This window comes from Vulpes vulpes, chromosome 2 (assembly GCF_048418805.1).
Source record: "Vulpes vulpes isolate BD-2025 chromosome 2, VulVul3, whole genome shotgun sequence".
In the NCBI taxonomy this organism is placed as follows: Eukaryota; Metazoa; Chordata; class Mammalia; order Carnivora; family Canidae; genus Vulpes; species Vulpes vulpes.
Window position 1 is genome coordinate 108,761,174 of NC_132781.1, and position 17,113 is coordinate 108,778,286.

A 17,113-nucleotide genomic window follows, 5' to 3' on the forward strand; every position below is an offset into this window, starting at 1 on the left:
TCCTTTTCCCACCCATTCTAGAAAAGGCATGAGGAAACAACATACTTTCACATGAGAATCTCAGCTCTCAGGAAACGCACCCTCTGGCTTAGAATATTTATTAAAGTCAAGGAACACAAAAGCAATGATTTCCTTTTGTTCCAGCATATACTTTGGTAAATACCAACATACCAGACTGTATCCCTTTCTTTGATACAGTTTTGTATGATCTGTTCAATATACTTAAAAAAACATGTGTCATGGCCAACATGATGTTCTGTATTGATGAATATAAACCAATTTTACAGTCACCTTAATCAGTAACTCATAGTCCATCCACCAAAGACATGCACCAGAATGTTTTTAGCTGTTTTATTCACAATAGCCCCAAACTGGAAATAATCAAATGTCTACCAAGTGTAGAATGGATATCTAAATCTCATACAATGGAATACTACACAGCAATGGGAAAAAATGAGCAATTATACAACATTAATGAATGTCACAAAACTTAAATATCATCTATTATACGGAATTCAAATAGGCAAAACTAATTTACGGTGACAGAGGTCAGAACAGTAATTACCTTTGGGAAGGAAGGGCATTGTTCTCAGGGGGAAAATAGTACCAAAGGACTTCGAGGGTGCTGGAAATGTTCTTCATCTTGATCTAGGTGGTCCTTACATGGGTTAAAAAATTCTGAGATTTGTTATCTTCACTATATGTAAAGTATATCTCAGCATCCTGAGCTAGTCAGCTAGCATCCTCAGCCAAGAAGTCCTTACCCCAGAAGCAGCCAACTAGAACCCCTTCTGTTATCTATATTTGAGTCATATTAGCCCCTCTGCTAACTAACAAAATGAATGTGAGGAATGATTTTTTTTTCTTGATGAAATCAGTGGTTAATTAGCATGATGAGCATTAAGAATGGGGAAAAATATTTTAGATAATCTCTATCCTTGAATAGGCAGGGATAAGGCTCAGGACCTGTACCCTTCAACTTGATCCCAAAATGGTCTATCCATTGGTTTGAGGGATTTCTGGCTGCCTGATGCCTATCCTAACGGAAATGTAATCCTGCTTTTGGAATATTGGCAGCTTTGCTTCAAGGGAAGCTTTCATCCTAAGTGGTGGTAGGAGTACCTAAGAGGACACAGAGCTGGGATTTCAGGATACAGCACAGAACGTATGAACTACATTCTGCTAATACCCATTTAAGAAGCGTCCTGATGCTGAATTTGTTCTGAAATTTGCTTTCATTATAAGCTGGTCATGAGGCTGTAAGAGAACAGCTAATCCTCATTCAACTACAATTTTCTGGTGGTTACCATCCCCTACCTCAAAACACTTAAGAGCATGTATGACCAGTCTGGCTAATTTCCATTGTCAAGTCTGGAGACTGTTAGAGCATGAAAATGTGCAGACATGCTTGCTGGAGGGTAACATGTTTCCTTATGAACAAAATGAAGAATGGAACCAGAGGTGAGAAAAGCAGGATAAATGGGCATAGGGCAGCACAGTGACACCCAGAGAAAGAAGCCAACCAGGGGGAGGTTTCCAGCAGTACCCACAACTCTTGGAGGCTTGCACAGAGATACACAGGATACGATCATATTTGTGAACGACCCAAAATTAAACAAGATGAAAGACTCAGACTTCTAAAAGGTCTTGTCAGGCAATTTGGTGAACTAGATCTAACAAGATTAAATATACAGTTAGGTGTACAAAAATGAACAATTCAAGACAAAAGGGGCAAAGATCAATGACAAAATCCATTATAATTGTGACATTTAAAACTTTAGGGGTTTTGGATAAGAAGCTCAGGCTCAGTGTGAATTGGAAGTATGCTATGGTCACCAAAAATGTAATGCATATATTACATTTCAAAAAGAAAGTTTACTTTGAAAAGATATAACGCAGATATTTGTACATCAATGTCCATATCAGCATTATTCACAAAAGCCAAAAGGGGGAAGCAATCCAAGGGCCCCTTGACAGATGAATGGAGAAACAAAATGGGGCATATCCCCATACAGTGGAATATCGTTCAGTCCTAAAAAGGAAGGAAATTCTGGCACCTGCTACAATGTGGGTGAACCTTGGGGACGTTATGCTAAGTCAAATAATCCAGACACAAAAAGCCAAATGCTGTATGATGCTACTTATTTGAGGTCCCTAGATTTAGTCTAATTCATAGACAGAAAATAGAATGGTGATTATTAGGGGCTGGTTACTGGTGGTGGTTAGTGGGTAGATTTTCAATTAGGGAAGATGAAAATGTCCTGGAGATGGACAGGGGAGGCACACTGTGAATGAATTTATGCCACTGAGAAAGTTGTTAAAATAGTAAATTTTTATGTTATATATGTTTTACCACAGTTTTTTTAAAAAGATTGTATTTATTTATTTATTTATTTATTTATTTATTTATTTATTTATTTAGAGAGCGCGCGCGCACAGGGAGAAACAGAGGGAGAGAATCTCAAGCAGACTCCCCAATGAGCAAAGACCCCCCCCCTCCACACCAACTTGGGGCTCAATCTTGTGACTCTGAGATCATGACCTGAGCCAAAATCAAGGGTGGGATGCTTAACCAACTGAGCCACCAAGACATCCCTGTTCTACCAGTTAAATGTCATGCAATCTTTGGCTCCATCAATCTGAACAAAGTTTGTTGTCCTGCTCTATGCTTAAATCTCAGAATATGCCTGAAAACAAAGTATGGTTGTAAGGTCAGTAAATGCTGCCTACCCAATCCGCCTGCTCAACCAGCCCCTGTTCCTCCTCCCTGTCACACCAACTTCTTCCCCTGTGACGGGACTGCTGGCCACTTGTGAAAGGAGGGTGCTCCCAAAAGAAGTGCCACATCAAGTCCCCAATGTCTCTGCCCTGGTTCCTGGCACGCAGGGGCAAAAGGTCCTTCAGTTAAGGGAGCTGACTTCCAGGACACTCAGGGCATGGGCACCCCTTCAGAGCAGCCTGGAATTCCTCCAGGTAATTTCAGAAAGCCTTGGCTCTTCCTCCCACTTCCTCTCTGCTCCAGCCCCAACACACACACATACACACACACACACACACACACACACACACACACACATCCATCCTGAGTCTCTGCCCCTCAAATACAAATAGGTGACTGGTATATTCATTCACGCAATAAATATTCAGACTTTGGGGGAAATTTTGAAGTTGAATTTTTTTAAGACTTATCTATTCAGGGAGTATGTATCACACGAACGACAATATTTATTGAATAGTACTATTATCAGAACTTATCTCATTTCTCTCTCTCTCTCCTCAAATAATTTAGTCTACGAAGCTGAGACAGTGGGAAGGAGCCCACAAGGCACCCATGACACTGAGGAATGCCAGGTCCCAAGAGGAAGGTTAACTGTAAGGGGGAAGGTTTCCCCCTCCCCTTCTCCTCCACGGAGCAGCAGAGACTTGCCTGGCTGGCCAGAGGAATGGGAGGGCTGGATGCTTAGCCCCTTCTCCCTCTGTCCCTTAGGAGCCTGCTAGAAGGATCTGCCTGGGGAGGGTGCCTATAGTGGGCAGTGCCCCAGATTTGGAGGTTCTGAATTAAGAAGCTTCTCTACTGTCACATACTACAGCCTCCAATTTAACTTTGATCAGAAATAGTTATTACCTTGACCTCCACCTGCCTGACCCCTCAACCATACTTCTCATATGGTTCAGAGCACAGATGGAAAGAGCATGTTCCTAATTGGCCCTCATACCTCACACACATAACAGGGTGGACCCAGGCAGGTGTTTGTCAGGAGAAGGCTAAGATGCTGGGAAGTGGCTTCATAGGGACATCCACCCAATGCAGAGAATGTGCCAACAGGCTGGTGATCCCTGGGGCTGAAGCACCCAACATCCCCTAGGCTGTTACTATATGACTTTTTCACTCTTTTGTTCTGGAATAATGGGACTTTCCCTAGACAGGCAACCAGAGAGAGAGACCCAACATTTAGTCTCTCTGAAGAAAATACCACAGTCTCAGATAACAAAATGAAAACAGAAGGCCTGTCCAAGTCCTCCTTGTAACTGTAAATGGCACTCAACATTTATGGAGCACAAAATGCAAGCCACTCTTGGGCCTCAAACTCTTTCTCTCTGGCATGTGCACCACCTACCTAACACAGGTCTTCCTAACCCACTGTGACACCCGCACACCTGTCTTGACTGATCCCATGAGTCAAAATAATTTTCACATTCCATCTCATCATGCTATAGAGCCATGGTCAATATCTATAAGTTTTGTATCCTCCTTCTCCAAGAACAAGAGAGAAATGAACAGAATCAGAGCAGTGCTTGCTTGAAGGTATTAAAACATGAACACTGAAAAGAAAAAACAAAAACAAAAACATGAACACTGAGCCTTAGAGACCATTTACTCAGTACTACCCCTCATCCCCCATTCGAAGCAACTGCACTAACATAAAGCACATTCAGTGTATGACCTGATCGTACCTAGGGAAGCCTGAACATGAACTGGATATGAGAGGATATTAAAGACCTATTATTAACTGTGTTAGTTATGTTAATGGTATTTGGGGTACATTGGGAAATTTCATTTCTTCCTTCCTCCTTTCCTTCCTTTATTGGGGGGCTGGGGGAGGACAGAAAGCCATATTATATTAGGGGTGGCATGTCAAGATATCTTTTTTTTAATTTAGATATAACTGACATACAATGAACATTAAAGGTGCACAATGTGTTGATTTGGTACCATCCCGGTGTCAGCTAACACCTCCACTGGTGTTACCACTTTTTTGTGTGTGCTGAGAATATTTATGATCTAGTTTCTCAGCAACTTTCAAGTATGTAATACAGTATGTTAACTCTAATCACCGTGCTGTGCATTGGATTCCCCAGAACTTACTCAGCTTCTAACTGTAAGCTTGCACCCTTTGACCAATAATATCTCCCCAATTCCCCCACCCGCTGGCCCTGGTAACCTATATATACTCTGACTCTATACTCTGCTTCTACAAGGTCTGCTTTTTTAGATTCCACATGTAAGTTGTATCATGCATTATTTGTCTTTCTCTGACTTATCTCACTTAGCATAATGCCCTAGAGGTCCATCCATGTGGTCACATACGGCAGGATTTCCTTCTTTCTCATGGCTGAATAATATTCCATTGAACCGCATCTTATATATCCAATCATATGTTGACACTTAGGTGGTTTCCATGTCTTGGCTATTGTTAAATTGTGCAATAAGATGTCTTAATTTACTTTAAAATATTTTAGCGTTTTTTACAAATGGAGGGCATGAATGAATGAATAGCTGGCCTGACCCAGAGTTCACACAGCTGGTTAGTGGTGGGGCTGGTTAACAGTCCAGTGTCCTTCCTCTAATGTTTTACAAAAGACCACCATTTGTGATGTTTTATATCCTCTACACCAGAGCAGCTACTCAAGGTGACTGCAAACATGTAGAGGGCCATTTGGACTCTGCCCATTCAGCTCTGGAGGGGTCCTGCAGGCTCCCAATCAGCGTGGTAAACTGAGTTTCGATGACAAAAAGTTGCTAGATTGGCTTTCTCCTCTCATCCAAATAACCAAGTAATGGCCACACAGTCATTAAACATTGGCGTGGGTGGACATTTGTTGAAAGTTTCTAAGACCACATCAGCATACCAAGAAACTCAATTCTTTCATAATGTAATAACATGACCTAACAGAATTAGTGTATAATCGTACATAATAACCATGAACTGCTTACTGTGTACCAAGGAATATTCTAAGCATTTGACAAGAATGATCCTGGTTAATCGCCACAACATCAGAGCTTATTGTCTCCATCATGTAGATGCAGTGAGTGGGACACAGAGTTTAAGAAACTTGCCAAGCCCACAGAGCCCTGAGGGACAGAGGCAGCATTTTGGATGACTCTACCATACATTCTCCTCATGGCCACATGCCATTTCTTCATAGTCACACCTAATGTTTTCACTGGGAGAAATGGTCCAGGGATAATTCTTTCTCATTGTTGTGTTTAAAAATACTACTGAAGAATTGGGGCGCCTGAATGGCTCAATCAGGGATCTGACTCTTGGTTTCAGTTTATGGGTCATGGAATTGAGCCCTGCATTAGGCTCTGCACTCAGCAGAGTCTGCTTGTCCCTCTCCCTCTGCTCCTCCCCACCACCCCCCTCAATCTCTCTAAAATAAATAAATCTTAAAAAAAAAAAAAACCTACAGATTAAAAACCAAAAGAGAAAAATAAAATCTGCCCATAGGCCAAAAATAGTCTGATTTCATAAAAATATTTCACTGTGTTTTCCTTATAAAAAATTCAAATTATTCACATGCTGTTTAACTTTCTTCCTCAAACAAACATGAGTAAGAAGTCCAGGCAGCTCTGCAATTTCTCCTCTAGAAAACTATCTGGAGGCTGCCCAGTGGGCAACAGAGGCCTTAGGCTGCCCATTCAGCCTCTCATCATGATGTGATAGAAAGCTGCCAGTCATTCCCTTGAAGGGTTCTGGATGACTTTCTGTAGAAAAGTCTTCACACACACACACACACACACACACACACGAAATAAAAGACAATGCAGTCAACCTTCCAGTACCTGCACTATCTCTCAGTACTGACAATAACTTTGAATGATTCAATTCCTTCTTTAACGTTGTGCCATCAAAGCTAAAATAAGACAAAAGCCCCCCAAAATCAGATTCAAATCCGAGAAAAGGGGAGGTGTCTTAGGATAAACTGGAGAAACTATCACCTTGGGATGGTGTTCAGCTCTATTCCAGAGCTCCTCCCTCCATTAGCCCAATTATCCCAACAGGAATAAATGAAGGGTGGCTCATGTCATCATAAAAGTCAGAATTCTCAACAGAAGTAAAGTCAAATGAAGATACGGCAAAGGTAGCATGTGAAGGCACAGACGGAAGGGGAGCCTAAAAACCAGATCAACACCAACTGAGTGGCCTAACTCTGAAGGGTTTGGTGATTACTGGCATGGAGGTTGCCACAAAGGGTCCTGATTACAAGAAGAGAAAGGATTCGTATTGTGGCTACTGTCCCTACTGGAAAAAGCTGAGCTTCCTCAAATATAAGCAGGCTGAATGACAAAGTTAATAATCGAGGCCAAGAAGCCGTATTTCCTGTTGCAATAGAAATGAACACTGCTATTGCTGAAGGACAAGAGTCTCTCCCACAGAGAAACTTCTCGTTCCTCCCCAGAATTTATTATCATTAAAACTAGTATTTGACATTCACCAAATGCCAACAACATGCCTATATCTGCTATTATGACTACATCATTAGTTCACCTCTGAACTGACTTTCCAAACATGGTTAACTTTGTCCCGGAAAACAACAGGCAGGCACAAAGATAAGGAAGGCAATTAAGAGTTATGCTAACAATAAAAATAAAGTAGTGATAAAATTTTCTGCATTGTCCAGGCATGGTTTATGACTTTCACATTAAAAAGACTGGGAGAACCTTTTTTCTTGTTGCGACTACTGTAGATACAGCAGACGTGGTGATTATAAATGGCTAAAGGCAAGTCAAAAAAAGATCTTGGGGCAATCTCCTGTCTAAAAATGTGTGTTACTCCGTAATCAGATGTGAACAGAGACAACAGAGAAGACATCATTAAAGTCACAAAATTTTGACTATTCCCCTTCTCCAAGCCAGTATGACAACTGCTGCTTTTTTATTGACTACAGCTATAGTTTTGTTCTGGGATTACCTATCTAGAGATGAAATTACCAATCATAAAAGTATACCTGATTACTGATACACATCACCCTGAGTAAAATTCTGCTTATTTTAACCCACCCCCAAAATCAACTAACATATAAGTGCAAAGTCTATATATAATAAAGCTCTTCTAACAATTCTTTTGAAAATGGCCCAAGGAGCTCCAGTGGCACAATCGGTTAGCACACGGTACTTAAACGAAAACGGCCCACGGTTCCCATGGTGCATTTTTCTCTTAATGAATGGAGTAATCCAGGTTGTTTTTTTTTTTTTTTAAGATTTTATTTATTTGTTCACGAAAGACAGGGAGAGGGAGGCAGAGGGAGAAACGGGTTCCATCCAGGAAGCCTGACGTGGGACCTAATCCCGAGACTCCAGAATCACACCTTGGACTGAAGGCCACACTAAACCGCTGAGCCACCCAGGCTGCCCTTCCAGGTTGTATTTAACTATATATATGTTCCAAGTGGTCTTTCACTTGGAGGTCATTGACCTGTCTATAAAATATGAATGTATACATGAATATTAGGATATATATATCATTTTATTCTATAGACCTGAATCTGTGTTCACAAAATTTTAAACACATTTTCAACAAAGAATATACATAAAAAAAAAAAAAAAACTGTGTGTTAACATTGTAAGGTGATGCTACTTTGAATACCCAAAGAAGAATGTGTCTATTCTACAGCCAATCATGTCTATCCCCTTCTGGGCCATATTTCTTGAGCTCTGCATCTCACACTCAGGACAACACTGACACAGAAGACAGTCGAATCCCAAGAGGAGAGAAGCTGAAGGAAGCCAAAACAAAGATGGCAGAACCAGAGCTAGGTCTAACTTAACTCTAGTCCTCAAGAGCTCAAACCTCCAGGATGGTTTCATTCCGGAACTCTCACGTTGCTTCATTTCACAGTTTTCTCTTCCAAGTCTCTGAAACCAGGAGAATGGATGTTTCCATGGTTGTTCTCACATCTAACTATGTGAACACAACATGTGGTTCATGCCTCCAGGAAGGCAGTTACAATACTATATGGTAACTACTAATTTCTATGTTGTCTGTCCCTTTCCCTGCCATTGCAGGGTCCTCAGAATGTGAGGGACATCATTTATCCACCTGTGTGTTTGACAGCAGCACCTGACACACAGTGGGCATCCATCATCTCTGTCCCATAAATAGTGAACAGATCTTATAAACAGACAATTCCTGAGAAGACCTTCTGCTCATTAATGTCCCTCCCATTAAAGCCAAAATTTCCTTATTAAGGATTAGTGTCTTTGGCTCTGCCGTCCAGAGTCCTCAACAAAGCAGATCTCTGTGACAGGGGTGCCCCTATTTTCTCTACTACTGTGAGATAATACATAAAAGGAGTAAAAGAAACTGGCTCAAAATCGAATGGAAGTAAAAAAGGAGAGAAATAGTGGGGAGAAAAAGAAAGAGTAAAGAATTGAGAGGAAAGATAAGGTGGAAAGGAGGCAAAGACATTCTCCTCCTTCCTCAGAGGTTTGCCTGGAATCTGCGATCACCGCCTCCTCCCCCCAGCATTGTGGATGCTTCCAAGTATACTTGATTCTAAGGTGCTTCTCCTTGCAAATGAAGTGGAGGAAGCAGGTTTTCATTTCCCCCAAAATGCTTAACAATGGTGGATCATTCCCTTTTGATCTTCTCCTTGTTACAAAAAAAAAAGGGGGGGGGGGGGGAAGAGAAAAGGATGCCACATATAACCTTCCTCTATCTAAAAGAACAGAATGGGAGTGCCTGACTTGCTCTGTTGATGGAGGACCCAAATCTCCATCTCCGGGTTGTGAGTTCAAGCTCATATTGGGTTTAGAGATTACTTAAAATCTTTAAAATGAATGAATGAATGAATGAATGAATGAATGAATGAAAAGAGTGGAATAATTAGACTTTACACATATGAAAACTCTGAAGGTGAACATTCAAGGTCTGGGGTGGCAGCTACAAGGGTGACAAATTTCAGCAGGGCTTTGCAGGTCCATCTGAATTTAACTATTAGCAGAACAAAGTTCCATTTTTGTATAACATTTAAGAGGAACCAAAGTTGGTTTTTTGTTTATTTTTTTAAGTAATCTCTACACTCAATGTGGAGCTCTAACTCATGACTCCGAGATAAAGAATTGGATGCTCTTCCAGCTGAGCCAGCCAGGCACCCCAGGAACCAAACAACTAGTTAAGACTCCTGTAATAACTCTTTGAGCCTTTGCTTTAAATTTTATGGAGCCTTAGTCCATTCTAATTCATTAATAAGACCTGAAGAATTATTACTGGCCGCATTTGTATGCCACCAGAGATTCTATTTCATAAATTTAAAAATAGCTTGTGAGGGAGGCCTGGGTGGCTCAGTGGTTGAGCATCTGCCTTTGGCTCAGGTCATGATCCTGAGGTTCTGGGATCAAGTCCCACATCAGGCTCCCCACATGGAGCCTGCTTCTCCCTCTGCCTGTGTCTCTGCCTCTCCCTATGTCTCTGGTGAATAAATAATAAAATCTTTTAAAAATAATAGCTTGTGAACTTTTTTTTTCACCTTTTTGGGCAAGAAAATTCATTTTATACAATTTCCAATCCATTCTATGTTCTGGAAACTTTACTGAGATAAACTCTTACCAAGTTCTTCCCAGGTTATGGGGGGGTTAGTCCCCATCTTTGAGAGGAATGTATAAAGTTTAGACTGAGGGTCAAAAAAAAAGTTTGGCTTTTGTCACACAAATTAAACAAACAACTACAATCAAACATTATAAATGTATCCAAAAAGGCTAATTATAACAAGAATGGCAGGAGGGGAAAAAAAAAAAGATCAAGCAACAGATATACTAGCTCATAAATACTAGGTGACCCAAAAGCAACTCTTCTAAAGAATTGCAAGACATTGAACCCCAGGCCAGTGCAGCCCCAGCTCCACCTGTCCCCAGATACAAAGAGATGTTCCTGCTAGAGAGCAACACAAATCAGGCCACCAAATTTCTTCGCTTTTTTTTTTTTTTTTTTTTTTTTTTTTGGAAAAAAAAATCTCAGCCTCTTTAGTGACAACGACACAGCAGAAAAACGAAGCAAGTTCTTGCCCCCTCTCAGGAATGTGGGACAATCAGATTCAAGTGCAAACCACTCAGGGGTGCAGCTTTGCAGCCTCACCTAGCAGATGTTCACACTGACCATGCTAATGGAAAAGGGGAGGACAAAATATCCACAGTCATTACCACAATGAAGCCCGAAAATGCAGGCAAATAATAAAACACACAATATTTCTGTCCTATCAATCCAATCTCCACAGCTCAACTAAAGGGTGATAAAGCTTAATGCAAACATAAAGGGATGCGCATTCACAGAATAATTTTGAAAACGTGTGGCTCTTGCTAGCTGGTCTCCAGTCAATAAATGCACTAGACAAATACTTTCAATAAATAGTAAAACAGAACAGACAACCATTCTGGTCTCGGAGACACACGCAGTGTTTTTACCCCAGAAAGCACCTGTCATAATAACTTCAAAAATGAGTTGTGGAAAAGAAAAATTATTTTACCCTGTGCTACACAGAACAATAGTCCTCAGACAGCCAGACACTGGGCCTGGATAATAGATCCTGGTAGACACAGACAAGAGTGCCTGACATCTGGCCTGCCCAGACTACGGTCTCCCACGCACCAAGAGTGTATGGCTCTGTTATAATAATTGGGAGCAGAAAATGGGAAAGAATCCTGCAGCAGAAGGCTGAAGTCTTGGGAAAATATTGTGAAAAGTCAACATTAATTAGAAGTAGTATGTCTTTCTAAAAAAAAAAAAAGATATAGTGCTATCCAAGGGTGTGGTTTGTATTTGGTGTCTAAACCACTTTATTGTTAAACTAAAGTCAAACTATTAACTATTCACTACTTGGTAGAATGGAACCAGACAGGAAGGAGAGAACAAATGTTGTTCTATGTTACAGAGAACAAATCTAACACATCTCTACCACAATCCCTCAAAACTTCAGAAGGGATGGTGAGAATTTTAAATCTCAGGGTTAATAATCCCTAGCAAACATCAAAAATGTAGACTCGGCACCCTGAGAGGTTAGTAGTCTTAGGCAAATTTCATTAAAATGTTTAACTCTAAGATGAGTGAAAAGGGGTCATGACAGACAGTAATGCGCCCACAAGGAACAGACATGCCCAGGGACCTCTCCTCATGGAATAATCGGTGCTTAGAAAACAGACTTTTCACTCTGGAAAGTAGTATGGAGGTTCCTCAAAAAGTTAAAAACGGAGCTACCCTACAACCCAACAATTGCACTACTAGGTGTTTATACAAAGAATACAAACATAGTGATCCAAAGGGGCACCTGCACCCCAATGTTCATAGCAGCAATATCCACAATAGCCAAACTATGGAAAGAGCCCAGATGTCCACCAACAGATGAATGGATAAAGGTGTGATGTATATACAATGGAATATTAGCCATCAAAAAGTATGAAATCTTGCCATTTGCAATGACGTGAATGAAACTAAAGGGTGTCATGCTAAGTGAAGTAAGTCACAAGAAGTAAGACAAATACTGTACGATTTCACTCATATGTGGAATTTAAGAAACAAAACAAATGGACAAAGGGGAAAAAAGAGACAAACCAAAAACACTCTTAACTATACGAAACAAAGAGATGGTCACCAGAGGGGAGGTGGGTGGGTGGGGAACAAGTAAAACAGGTGAAAGGGATGAAGAACACACTTGTGTTGAGCACTGAGTAACGTACAGAATTGTAGATTCACCACACTGTACACCTGAAACCAACCTGACACTCTGTTAATGATGCTGGAATTAAAATTTGAAAAAAGAAAAGAAAAAGAAGTGAAAAATATATATATATATAAATAAATAAATAATCAAACCTTCCTGTCTGAAGAAGGGGAAAAAAAAAAAAAGCTACACACCTGGAGAGGGAAATGAGGGCAAAAAGAAAACTAGAAATTGTTAGTAATTAAATCCTTTGGCTTGCAGAAGGGCACTTGGTAGTGATGAGAATCTCCAGTAAAGTGTTAGGCATTAAAGTGACTGAGCTGAGAAAGGGTTTTCATCTGGGAGACTGGCGGGGGGCGGGGCATCTCCATGCCCCTGTCTAATCTCTAAGAAAACAGTATAAATAGGGTCATTCTGAGGTTGGCTGAGATGAGATCTGCCCTAGCACCTGGTGTGTGGTCTGTCCGTTGTTCCCTGGCAGGATGATGTAACTCATGCTCTATCTGCCCCCTGCGCAGCATGCACCTGGGCAGTCTGTGGTTCTCTGCAGCTCTTCGGTGACACAGTTCAGAGATTGCTAGATCACTGCGGAACCATTTGTATTTACTTTAATTCTGTGGCCCTTGTATAAGACTCTCAAGAAAAAAAGAAAAGAAAAGAAAAGAAAACAAGTCAGGGGCTATAAGAAGTTGCAAAGAAGGTCTCCAAATCCTCAACTGAAGCAAGGAGGTTTGTCAATCTTCAAATGTCATATAGGGAAATGGATAAAAGCCATGACTTCAAACTTTCCTTGCTAATCTCTGGAGGAAATCAGCAGAAGTGGTCATGCAGGCAAGATGAGAGTCCTGGAAAGCATGGCCAGCTCCCCACCTCACGGCCCCTGGGGTAAGAGAGGACACTCCCATTCCACCCACAGCCACTTGGTTTGCTTCTTGCTAGCCAGGCTAGTGCTCCGGACAGCCACACTGGTTTTTCTTGAAGATTAGAATATCTTTTAAACAAATCACTCCTTGGGGAAGTGAGAGGGTCATTTATCACCTCTTGGTAGTATGTGATTACTTGGGTTTCCTGGGGGTGTCCAAGAACCAGCCCTGCACCCACTCAATCTCTCCATCTCCCATTTCTCTCGCTGCTCCCCCTCCCTGACCCAGTGATCAGAGCCTTGGATACTTCCAGACCAACCGCTGCCCTGGTTCCCTCTAGCAACTGAACCTTCTAGCATTCGGTGTGGGTGAACTCAGAGCAGGTCTCGGTTTCCACTCCCGCCCTCACCAAGCAGGGATTACGCTGCTGCTGTGAACAATAGCTCCTGCCTCCACGTGGCAAATGTGGGTGAAATATGGGTTTGATCAACTTTGCCACGAAACTGCCTTTAACGTTTTGGTTTATAGTTTTAATTTTGCTTTGTCCTTTCTCTACGACAATAACCAGGCAATAAGAACAAGGTGGAGAAAGCTTCTATTTTTTAAAAATAAGAAAATGAGGCAAATCTCCTGATTTGTTATTCAAAACACAGCAAAAAAAAAAATTGAAAAATACTAATCACATCAATGCATAAAAGCTCCGAGAGAGAAACAATAGAGAGATCCAGTGCTCAAGACTCTAGCTCCAGCTCTGTCCCTAAGGAACTCTGTGATCTTCAGAGTCTGGGCAGGTGTCTGGTCTCAGTTTCTTCATTTGCAAAATCAACCACATACTGCCTCATTCTCAGACTACAGCATGTGGCCCACATGCCACACGTAGGACACGGGGAAGGTTGTGTAGTTAATTTAAATGACCTGGGGTAATGGCTGATTTGATTTAGGGGGAGCTGAAGGGCCTTGATCCCTTTCACCCTTGTGAGAAGCAAGAGCTCAGAGCTGCAGCCCTGGCATTAATCACCCACTAATGGGGTAAGTGTCCCAAGATGCTTCCTTCTCTCAGAGAGGAGGGCTCCCCACAGGTGCTTCTATTGCTTCTATTGCTCCACTGAGCAAAGCCTCTTTTGTGGCGGGTACAGAGGTCAACATCAGCTTATCCATCCAAGCACTTGCAAATTCCCAAAGAGCGGATCTGAAGTGATAAGGGTTTTCAATGACTATCCTGGCTGCTGACTTCTGTCCCAGAGAGCAGCGAGAGAGACGGGGCGGGGGGCATATGTGGGTCTTCATCATTATGTATGGCAATGAAAATGAGGCCAGAAGGTCAGAAAGAGGCTGAAAAAACAGGAGGAGAAAGCCAGCTGGGTAGAATGTGGGAGACAAAATAGATGGGTGGTTGACCCAGGGCCACCACCTAAAAGACACCCACACTTGGGGGATGAAGGGGGTGGCCTTTACTTCTACGGGCTCCCTTCTCTCTGTCCTGTGGCCCACAAGATCCTAAACCAGCAAATTAAATTCATGGAAGCATTCGTACCTACACAGCCCAGGGACTCCCCAGAAGTGAAGCCTCAGGAGGAGTGTGGCTGCAGGTGCATCCTCTGCCCAGATCTCCCACACACACCTTCCTCAGATCCGAACTGGTGCCAACGTGTACCAGCTCCTGTCCCAAGCGCAGGCACATCGAGATGGGCGAGCGGGGTCACAGGTGTTACAGGAGAGACGAGGGGGCAGGAAAGGACCATTTTGACCTTCAGGAGTCAGGAGAGAAGGCCCTGAGGGGTAACATATAAACTGGTAGGTGAAGCATGAGAAGAAGCCGGCCCGGCAGAGGAAGAAGGTGGGGAGGTAGAGGCAGCTAAGGGGGAGCACGGGCACAGGGCAAGGTGAGAAAGGCCTGGAGAGCTGGGGAGCTCAGGGATGCCAGTGCGGCTAAAGGGGCAGTGATGCAGGGTGCCTGCAGGGGAGTGAGAGGCACACAGAGCCCCCCAGTCTGGCCTCTCAGCCCAGGTAAGGAGCCTGGGGTGCACTTGGCTGCGGCGGGAAGGTGATGTTGGCACAGGGCGCCTGGATCTGCCTGCCCTTTCTCAGGATTGCTCTGGCTCCCAGAGAGGGGCCAAACTGAGGAGGGACAAAACAAGAGGGAGGAAGCCACTGGAAACCACTTCATCTGCCAGGAGAGGGAGATGGTGCCTCCGTCTAGGGCGAAGGTAGACATGGAGGGAAGTAGACACCCTGAGGAATGACACCAGGCAGGATTTTGAAAATGGGATAAAGAAAGAAACCCTGATGAGAGGGAACTAGGAGGCTTGCGTCTTTAATAGGTGTGTACCTGCAGCAGGTCACGCCTGATCCAGCACTTGTCTGTCAAGGAAGGATAAGCTCCATAAAGCTAGAAGAGTATTTCCAGCCCTGTGGCATTCCCCATGGAGTAAAATGGATGAAACCAAAAGAAGGGCAACAGCTTCAGCCTCCAGGACCACTGGTTATTCCCTGCCCTCTTGGGTCTATTGTCCACCCTGTGTCCTGCTCTGTGTCCCAGAGGCCAACCTGCTGATGGTATCACCCAGGCCCTCTGGCTTTGGGTTGGCCAGGGGGGTACACATCAGAAGGACAGAGAGGCCAAGAGGAGAGAGATCAGGGTATTTCCTCTCTATCCCCTCCAGGCCTTGGTCCAGGGTTCCAGCAATGGCTGTGTCCCCAAGCCATTCACTCTGGCACCATTCTCCATGGCTCCCTGGGTTGGTGCCCAGGAGCAGCACAAGCTCTGGGCACCCAAACAGCTATCACTGACTTCCTTCACCCTGCCTATACTTCTGCCATTAGCCCCTCTAGTAAATTCTCTTCACCAGAACCATCTGGAATGAGCTCCCTTTCCTGCTGGGACACCATCTAAAACACCAGGGGTGCCCAGTGGTCCTGAGAACCCTCTGGAGCCCAGCAAACAATGGAAGGTGTGTTCCTAGTATCAGTGGGATGACTCCATATCTGGCCCAACTATTCCAAAGCTCACAAATGTCTCATTAAAGAGGAATCACTGTAGTGCTCAAAATAACAGCTTATCACGAGCGGTGCGCTACAGAGGAAATTGTAAAATAATACCAGGATCAGCTAACGTAGCTGAAGAGGTGACATACACCTGGCATGCTCTGTTCTCCCACACCATCACCACGGGCCTGAATTATTCAACAGCAGGGTGAGAATCTTTGGATCTCTCTTCCCAGTGTTTCCAGCAACACAATCGAAACGGTTCCCAGGGCTGGGGTTTAAAGGGTTCCTCTTGGACCTAAGAGTTGGGATAACTGATACAGTTTCTCAGTTGGGAGGAATCCTACTTTAATCTTAACCTTTTATTCCCCAGTTAAACAATATCGATCACTACTTTTTGCTACTTGGTGGGCACTGAGCAAACCTTAGAGAGCAGTGACCATCACACAGCCCTTGCCCCTGAAGGAGATGAGCATCTAGCTGAGGAAAGGAGGAAGCATATGCAATTAAACACAAGGCCAGAGGCAGCGCCAGAGCTAACCAAGTACAGGAGCTTGGGGAGCCCACAGGAGGGGACATCCTGTCTAGTGAGGAGGAGATTACACGGAGGTTTCCTGGAAGAAATGCAATCTAAGCAGAACCCAGGAGAAGTGCAGGGGCCAGCTGAGAGAGGAGGCAGAGGGTCAGGCTCCAGGCAGATGGCCCCACGTGTGTACAGGCTGGAGGGAGGAGAGGAAACATCCCATACAGCTGATGCAGAATGTGACCAGAGGGCAGAGGTGAGGTGCAGGAGATGCATGGCACCCCTCGAAAGTCCTTATAAGTCA

The 17,113-nt window shown here is 43.3% G+C and overlaps 1 protein-coding gene across 3 annotated transcripts in view; it reads right to left on the reverse strand.

Moving 5' to 3' along the window:
- Positions 1-17,113, reverse strand: part of CAMK1D (calcium/calmodulin dependent protein kinase ID) — a 433,570-nt gene that overhangs the window by 355,073 nt on the left and 61,384 nt on the right. The gene's annotated exons all lie outside the window — the stretch shown is intronic.